Raw genomic sequence first — 10,184 nt, 5'->3', positions numbered from 1 at the left:
AGACCTGCCTGAGCAATTCCATCTTCATTGTTATTTTCCTCTCTGACAATGTGCAGAATGAAACACTATTCTTGGTAGTATGCAACCCTAGCCTCTAAAAGCTGACTGGTTTTTTTATTGCTTCCCTTTTAGTTACAACCTGGGGATTTAGCCCAGGGGTTGAAGCACTGGGTCCCTTCTCAAGGATCTACATCACATAGATTCCTCAGATCATCCTCTTGCCAGCTCTTAGACTAGGGAAAGTATTAATTCCAAAATCAGTTTGTGTAATTCCCCTGTCCTTTGTCTATAGCTTACCCTCCATGCACCTGATCCTTCACAAATTTGCTTGCCATCCTGGTGCAGGGGCCATGCTATTCTTCTCTGTATCCTTCCAATTTTAGTATATGTGCTGCTGAAGCGACCACTGCACCTGATCCTTCAAGTTGTAGTATTTAACAGGTGTTAAATATCCTAAGCTTTTGGAATTGCCTTCATTGTACCCTAACCCTATCTTTAAAGTTTTTTACTCTTAACAATTGCAGCTTTTAAAAAAAGATTTTATCCATTCATTTTATGAGAGAGAGAGAGCTGAAGTGGGGTGGGGTGGGGTCAAGGGGAGAGGGAGAAGCAGACTCCAGCTGAGCAGGGAGCTGGAGGTGCTATGTGGGGCTGGGTCCCAGGACCCTGAGATCATGACCTGAGCCGAAGGCAGACACTTAACTGACTGAGCCACCCAGGTGCCCCTCAGCTTTTTTTTGATATAAAACACATGTTTTCAAATAAGTATACAAAATAAATGGTTGGATTATACAATATTAAACGTTGCCTTTAAAACTATTTTCTCCACATTGGATTTGAAAAATAATCTATAAAGAAAGTCCATTGATTTTTTTATTCTAAGGGTGTTCATCCAACCTTTGAGACAATGCACGCCATGGACTTAACTAGCATCAAGGCCTGTTGGGAAGAAAATGCCTAAAAACTGTTTTTAAAATCTTTAAATTTAGTTGCAGAAGCAACTCTGGTTGAAGAGCAGAGAATAAGCAACAATAAATTTATTTATTTAATTATTTAGCACAACACATATTGATTTGAAGAGACCATCTTTAAGTACTGGTTTTGGAAACTAGAACAATGAACAAACTAGAACAACAAACAAACATTGTTCTAAACACTGAACAAAAATTAAAACAAGTAAGAATCCTCGCCCATATGTACCTTTCAACTTAACAAAACCTGAATTAAAGAATGTTGCCTCTTTGTGTCACTGGGCAGTCATTACTGTTAACTTCTAAAGGTCTTATGCCACTTTGAAACATGTTTTTGAGCATACTTAAAGGAGGCAGATTTGTTTTAAAGTCATTGCTTTATTAGTTTTCTCTGTGTAGAAATACATATTTCAAATGGAAAACCAGGCCTTGGTTAGTTTTAATTCATTGATAAGAGTGTACGGATATGCCATGAGACAATCTGTGAACGTAATTTATACATATCTTTTGATTTATAATAGGGACTACATATAGTCCAGAATATGAAAATCTATTAACAATATTATGGGAGAAGCTCTGATAATTTAGAACTAACTTTCAGGTTTTTGAATCATGAATAAAATATTGTCATAAGAAAAAATCTACTTATTGAATTAGGTCACCTTCATTGCTATGAAAGTGTTTATGTCTAAGAAAAAATGATGGAGAAAATATAAATTATATGATTCTTTATCTTATATCATCTAGAAATATAAATGGTATATTAAATTATAAAATGTCATATCTTCTTAAATTTTTGAATCATAGTGAATAACAATAAAGATTAAATTCTAGCAGTAAAAATATTCTTATCTAAACAGCCTCGAAGCGTATCTTTCACTTTTACAAATATGTTTTTCTATCTAAATACTATCATGTATTTATGTCCTATAAACAATAAGCTATTTTCTAGTATTTCTAGTAAATATTTTCATTATTTACTTTGAAAACAGCTCAAATTCCATTCAATTTAGGAAAAAAATTTGGAATTTACCTCACTGCAAAGTTTAAAATATTTGTTTTAATGCCAAGCATTTGCTATATTTCAAAGCCTAATTTCAAAAGTGGGTATTGAGAGGAGGAATAAAACAAACTGTATATTTTGCTAATGGTGCACACTAGTCCAAATGAACAGACAGGCTGAAAATAGAAAAGTCGATGGAGTAATCAATAAACTCAAAGAAGGATGAAATAGAGGATACACAAGTCCCATGATTAGTAAGCAGACAACAGTTCATAGCAGCATCATCCCCCCAAAGAATACAATCTATTTCTCTAATATTCTGTGAAGGAATTAATCTGGAAACTGAACATAAATTCACTCTCAATCTAATAGGTACATTATGGGAAAAATGGAATTAAATATAATCATATTTAAAAATTGTGTCCAGGTGCAAGATGTTATTTGAATTCATTATTGTTATCTTTATTATTTTAAAATATATGCTATTTTATGAATAAATACTTCAGGTAATTTAGCAATTTGAAATCTCTACTCCTTGTGCTCAATTAAACTTTAAAATAAAGACTGTTAAATATCCTTTCTGTATGGCACCACTGTGATTTTCCCTCTTTTAACTTTATAGCTATAGATTTTTGAATTTAACAAAGAACAAAAATGATTTCAAGCATAAAGCCAAGAAATTGGGAGACAATTTCTAATGAGTATATATTAAATCTATTCTCAAGATGACGAGCATCATATAATTAAAAACCTCTTTGCCCAATAAAATATATTTGAGTTGAGATCACATATTTTTACAAATTTAAATGCAAAACAGAGAAAATTATAATAGTTAAGTTATAAAATCTAATTATACCTAAAATCATATGGCTCTGTTTATATGTACATTTTTGTATTCTTTGCCCATTTAACTCTTTCTTGCTCTTCCCCCTATAGATTTATTCCTTTAAAAAAAAGAACCAGAAAGGATTGATTAAAGAATATTTAATTCTATGATATTATAGACTAAAGAATATTTAATTCTATAAATAAATATATTTCATATGAATGTCAGTCCTGGAAAGAATTAGCAATGAGGGAAATTCCTATTCCACACATTCATCCTTCTCTCTTTCTATAATACGCAACCCTAGGAAATGTTTCAAGCCTCATCTTTTCTTCTTTTTTGCCTCTTTTCCTAATCAAAATATATTTAGAGGAAATTATATTTTTATCAGTCCTTTATGCACAAATGTACAGTGTGTCAAGTTTACATATAACAGCCTGTCACTCTGTTTAAAAAGATAAAAATCAAGTCAGTAGTACACAGGTGGGAGAGACATTTCTGTGTAGAAGTTTCTTTACATTAGCAACAACTTAATCTATCAGTGCACAGTTTCCCTGCTAAACTGATAGTCTACTAGAATAAAATCAGTGAGATATAATCAAAGTGTCTACCATTGTAGTGGACATTGTTTTTGTCTCTCTAGCATTTGCTCCTCCCTACTTTGTTCCTACCAAATTCTCATTTTATGCCAGTCTCTTTCCAATGCCACTGAACTGTACAGATCTGGGGAAACGTGCCCAAACCCCTGCTCCTAACCTCGAGGAGTAAATGCAGTTCATTAAGCCATTTGGTGCATGGAGCAGGTGAACAAGAAATGACCATTTTGAAGGGAAAGACTCCTATCCCAAGCTTGAGTAGAAGGGTTTTCACTTTTTCTGGGTGTGATCCAGGACCCAGCATGTTTCAGTTTCTCTCCCTGACATCTTATGGCAATGAGGGAATTATTTTAGGGGAAAGGCATGCATTGATTAAATAACCAGAGAGAAAGAAAGGAAAAAACAACAACAACAAGAAAAACAACCCTGGGTTGTTTTCCTACCTAATCCTATGTCAGATAATATATTATTTTAGTTACGGTTTACATTTTTTAAGTTTGAATTAGAGTTCCTGTTACCTGTAGCCAATAGCAGGAAAGCCATGATGGCTCTTGAATGTAAACCTTTAACATCCCCGTTTTAAGTTAGTAACTTAGCTTCCAAAGGATTCAGATTAACCTTCCAATATGACTTTCTTACCAAAATACATTTTGGATTTTAGGTATATCTACACTTTTTTCTAGTTTTTATGGTAATAGCTGGTGTTGATTTGAACAATTGTTTTTATGTCAGGCACAAGTGTGAACACCAACTGAACTAACCTCCTTAATTTTCACAAAATAATAAAGAGGTGTTTTTATTCTCCCACCACTTTTCAGATGAGATGACCCCAAAGAACAGACTGATTGAGCGAGTTTATTAAGTGGTGGCTCTAGGATTAAACCCAGGCTGTCTGAATTCAGAATCCATTCCCTACATGTCTATTAAAACAAGAACACTCCATAAAAATTGTCCAATATTCCCATGAAAGATTAATATTATGATGGATGGTATTCCATCCTGATAAAGTCTATGCTTCTAATAATCCTGATTGTAGCTTATTTCTGCATTTGTTTCACTGAATAACAACAGATTCAAGTGATGAAAGAAATAGCGAACGCTAGTGTTTACTCTCACAGTCTTCCCCATCTAATCTCCTTTTTTGTTGTCACAGTGTTTTTCACTTCATTAATTTTGGCTGACATAGTTCTAATTTTATTTTCTGGTAAATTCATGGTACTATACTTCTTTTATTCGGTATATATAAATAATTAGGTAGAAAGAGAAATCAAAACCAGAAAGGAAACAAGATTCCTTCTAGATTCTAGAGAGAAAAAGGAAAACGATAATTAGAATGTAATCAAGAGAGAAACTGGTCAACATTACATATATTGCACAGAAATAAAGAGCATTTAGTGTTTCTTGACTCCCAATGAGAGAGATTTTAAATAACCTTTTAAAAATGAGGATAAATCATAGTTTGTGATGGTTTTCCTGAATCCATGACCCTGTGTCATTTTAATCTTGAATTTTGGAGCATTTAATGCTACTTTATGCTTTCATTTTTCCCAAGATTTAGATTTCTGCTTAAAAAAAGAGTTATAACAAAGAACTAGATTATTAATTATTCACTATATCTACCTTGATTGTTCCCATTCTGACCCTGTAGCTTGGTACCAGAAAGTGGCTTTAAATCACTTGTGGTTAAGCCCTTGCCTGTCCCTCATTTCTCGTATCTAGGTTCCTAGGTACTTGTTTGCAAGAACCTACAGGTTCAAAGCCTGATTTACCAAAATTGACACTTAATTCTTAATTAAATTGTCATTTAATTAAAATACAACCTTATTTTTTTATTTGTCAAACATCTATGTCCTATAACTGTGTCTGTCCCTCACATTTGTGGCCAGACTATTTCTGAAGCTGTGATCTGAGTGTCTACTGCGATCTTTTCCCGATCTCTTGCTACATCTCTTTGAAAGTAATGGCTAAGCAACCTGAATTTTATCCTGTTGACTGCTACTTGAAATTCCATTGCTATGGACCTCTGATCTATTAGAACTGTTATGAAACTTATAGGAACAACGCTTGAAAATTATCCAAAATAAAATTTAATCTCATTTCTTCTTAATCATATTTCATGTTACCTGCTTTACTTTTCATCCTTAATTATTAGATTATTCTTTCCCATGTTTTCACCTGTTTCTAATATGTAAAATATGTAGATGTACTTACTTAGTAAGATGCACAATTGTTGACTATAATTAGAGGGTATCTCTACATTATGCAATGATGCATTCCACTACACACTTCCTGAATAAGAGTAATTAAAAAAAAAAAACAAGGAAAGACTTTGATTTATTTCTGTTCAAATATTTTTTAACACTTATTGAGCCACTACTATATTTTGGGCACTATATATACACTAGGGATACAAAGGTGATTAAAAGAATGCCCATGCTAAAAGAAATTTACACTGAGTAGTACCCTTATCTGTTTTTGGAGGATAGGACAAGCAGAAAAGCATTTGTGTGAGTACAGACACAAAGGTATGGACAGTTGATGATTGTGCAGTAAAGAATTAACTCAGCAGGTCTTGGCTGTCCAATACTGCATATTCCGAAGATTGGCCTTTGCCTAGTTTCTGGGAGACAATCTCTAAATCCTTGGATTATCTTGCCTATTAAGAATGTCTTTGTTCCCTTCCTCCCTTCTTCCTTTGGTCCTTCCGTTCTTTCTTCTTCTGAAAAACAAAAAGTAGGACTTCTAATTTCCATTTCCACACATAAAGAACTTGAATGTTGCCACTGTCCTGTCAACACTCAAAAATTGAACAGACTGAAAATTCAACAACTCTTCTTGAATCCATAAGGGAGGCCATAGGGAAAATGGCTGCCTCTGAGGGTGGAGAGAGAGGTGAATTCAGAGGTCATGGCTTACCAGAGAAGAAACTCAGGAGCAAAAAATGCTCTGCGAACCAGTGCTGGGGTAAAAAAACCTGGACTGCAACTGACAAATTGCCAGAGTCTCAGTGTGCACAGTTCTGTGAGTTAAAATTTCCAGGGGGACTAAGTTATAGGGAGGCCCCCACACTTTTGTGAGTTTTATCTCCAGCGGCTTATGTAGCTTTGCACAATAAATATTGAAGAAAATTCCCCTCATGCTTCCAGGAGGGAGAGGGGGAAAAGGATGCATCTTAAAATATGCCAGAACACTCTGTTCTTCTCAACAAGGCCTGCCCTCAGTGGGGAACTAGTTAATAAGAGCCTAACCTGCTGGGATATTATCTGAGCCTAACTGACCTGGGGAAAGGAAATACCCAACTCCAGCCCACTCTAGCCAAACACTGTCTCCAAAGCCAAGTTTTATGAAACCTTTGGTGGAGGTTCTAATTCAGATCTCATGAAGTCTTGTAGTGATATCTTGAAATACAATTTAGAGTCATTGTGAGACCTTCTTATTTTGAAATTAGCTATTAGAACTAACACAAAATCTTGTTAAAGAAGCATATATATTGCTACATCACAAATTTACTTTTTCAACAGTTGATAAGCTATATTTAAATAAAATTACTTCTTTAATTTCTCTATATTATTTATTTTAACTTAAAAATAATTATTCTCAGAGGGATCCATTGATTTTATCGGACTGCCAAAGGGGTCCATGGCATAAAAAAGATTAATCACCCTGTTTGGAGGCCATGTGTTTTGGAACTTTGAGTTCAGGATGGTTGCCTTGGTTACCTGAAGCCTGGGCACCGGGAGGATACCCTGAAATTGAAGCAGGAAGTACAGATACCTGAAGACTTCCATAGTATCTGCAATCCACAACAGGCAGCAGAGTGAACAGTAAAGAACAGGTCTTCTGGAGTGAGAGTGCTGAGTTTGAATTCTAACTTCAACCCTCATTCTCCACTCTTTATCTGAGAAATGGTAGCATTAATACCCGTAGCAGAATTGAGTTAAAGATTACATTGTTCAATATATGCAAAGCACTGAGAAAAATATCTGTCCTATAGTAATCTCTTGCTGAAAACTTATTATTTTTTAAAGATAGAATGTTTGCATGATTTCCATTTTATTCAACAAATATGATTCCTCCCTCAAAATTAGCAATAGTTAATGTTTTTATTAAACTAAAAAACAGTTAAATTTGGGGAGATCACATTTTACTTTGAATTCTGTAAGTAATGAGGGTGGTCTTTTTTTCATTTTCTGACCACATTTATTGGTTTGTGAATTATATTTCATGTTATTTCCTTATTATTATATTATCAAATTGACCTCTGGTATTTCTTATTTATAACAATTTTTTCACATGTTGTTTTAGTGTGAATTCCCAGAAAGCAGAGCCTGAGACAAAAGTTTATATGATGATGTATTTCTTTGAGGAAGTGTAAATCGGAGAAGTGGAAGTGAAGGACAAGGGAATAATAAGGCCAAGAAGGAGAGACAGTGAAAGGATGCTTATCATTTGGTACAAAATGTACCGACTACTTGATCTCATGACTTTACTCTAAGTAGCAATAATGAGTGCATCTCAGCAAGGCCTATAAAAGAGAGGAAAGGGTATGAACTTATGTAACTGGCTCCTAAATCTCACTAGTCAAAGATTTGCACTCCTAGATTTTAACTGACCCCAAAATTTGCTCATGCAAATGAGCTGAGACATTTCATGCCTCAAGGTCAACAGGGAAGCCCCAGATTTGGAGGCAAAAAGTATATGGACTGGGTGTTGGTAAGGGCCCACCCACACGAAATCAGTTGCAGGCAGCAAAGTGCCAGTTGTTATAGCAATCTCTGGGCTGGAACACCTGGCAAGACAAAGGGAGACAAGGCAGGATCTGAAGTGGTGGTTACAAGGTGCTTCATACATATATCCAGATGTTAATCCTTTGTCATAGAGGTACTTTTTCTGTTTTGCTTTGTTTTTTAACAATTTAGGGTATAGAACTATTTAAATGTATATGGTCTGATATCTCTGTTTAAAAGAGACTTTATTGGGTTGAATTTATATCATACCTAGTCGTATATATGGTACTTAGTTCATTAGCATAATTTTATCACTTTTCTTTAATGTCAATTAAAAGAGATTACTCCTTCTGTCTGTTAAGCTTATTTTTCTAACATATTTAAACAGAATATCCCAACGGTGATGTCGTGTTGCTGTTAAAGAAAACCAGTACAATACCTCTTAACTGAAATGGAGTAAATTCAACATAACACTTCCTGACTGCTTGTCATTAGAAATTAAGAATGACTTTTATAAGTTTAATTAATTAACTAACATTTTTTGATAGACATTTTTCTTCTACTACCAAGCAGGCATTATTTTCCTTTCTTTTTGGAGCACATTTTAAAATAAAATGCTGATAATGATCACACAATTATGTTATTTCCCCAAAATAGTCAAAATAAGCATTTTTAAAGAAGGATAATTATTTCCCCCTATGAAGGGCTACAGAGTTACCTATTCCTTTGTTATACATGGCATTAGAAATGGAATTAAGTTCCAAAATTATCACTATAAATTCTTGTCTTTTATAGGAGGGATATTTTATAGTTGATTGCAAGCTCAATGTCCCATATTAGCAATTCATCATTTTACAATATTAATATTCATTTTTACTAAATATGGAAACTTCATATAATCAGCAATTTCCTCATCAATTTGGGAAAATCAAATTCATTATTAAGAGTTAGTATAATATTAACAGCAAAATGTCATCCCTGGTGTAAAAATAAACAAGTCTTGAGTTATGTATTGTATCTGATTTTGCATGTTATAAGAAGAGAAAAATTTTATAATGTAATTAATTTATACATTATTTTAAAGGATATCTTACTCATTTAATCTATGGGCTAAATGAGAGAAAGGAAAGAGAAAATAAAGAAAAATAAAGTTTAGGGGCACCTGGGTGGCTCAGTCGTTAAGCGTCTGCCTTCGGCTCAGGTCATGATCCCAGGGTCCTGGGATCGAGTCCCACATCGGGCTCCCTGCTCTGTGGGAAGCCTGCTTCTCCCTCTCCCATTCCCCCTGCTTGTGTTCCTGCTCTATGTCTCTCTCTGTCAAAAAAATAAATAAAATCTTTAAAAAAAAAAAAGAAAAAGAAAGTTTATATTTTTTTCTTTCTGAAGTTACCAACACAAACTACAAATGTACTTCTCATATTCTAAACCTAGGCTTCATTCTTAGTCAATATCAATCATTTTTGACTAATATAAATGCAAAATTAATGATTAATTGTAGCAATTCATATCAGAAAAATATCTAGAGGTTTTGGGCAAAACTTTTGATCACAGAAAAATACCTATTTCTATTCAAGAGGATACATGACAGGGATGGGTACAATTACATATATTAGAAGAATATATATTTCAGAAAAGGCATGCAAGGACCTTTCAAATGAAAAAAAATAACTGTAATTCATAATAAAGATTTACATTATCTATGACTCTTTTTTAAATAAACAAACTTAGGAAAGAGGAAGAATAGTATTTTATAATACAATCAAACATGAAGTAAATAAAGTGAATCAAATGTCATTCCTATAATATTACACAAATTCTTAGTAATTCCTCAGAGTACTGTAATATGATTTGCTCTTATATGCCTTGCTACTTTCCTTTAAACTCTCACATATATGGTCAACTAATATTTGACAAGGGAGCCAAGGATAATCAATGGGGAAAAGATAAGTCTCTTCAATAAATGATGTTGGGAAAATTGGATAATTACATGCAAAGAAATTAAATTGGACCTAGTATCTTAACATCACTCACAAAAACTAACTCAAAATGGATTAAATACTT

At 33.7% G+C, this 10,184-nt stretch overlaps 1 non-coding gene across 1 annotated transcript; it reads right to left on the bottom strand.

The window, feature by feature from the left end:
- Positions 1-300: 300 nt before the first annotated feature.
- On the bottom strand, positions 301-407 carry LOC115941046 (U6 spliceosomal RNA). The gene has a single exon (XR_004075775.1). It is a non-coding gene; the product is annotated as a U6 spliceosomal RNA (small nuclear RNA).
- Between the last annotated feature and the right edge of the window lie 9,777 nt (positions 408-10,184).

Source organism: Leptonychotes weddellii, chromosome 3 (assembly GCF_054177405.1).
Source record: "Leptonychotes weddellii isolate Sample4059 chromosome 3, ASM5417740v2, whole genome shotgun sequence".
NCBI lineage: Eukaryota > Metazoa > Chordata > Mammalia > Carnivora > Phocidae > Leptonychotes > Leptonychotes weddellii.
This window is presented reverse-complemented; position numbering and strand designations above follow the sequence as displayed.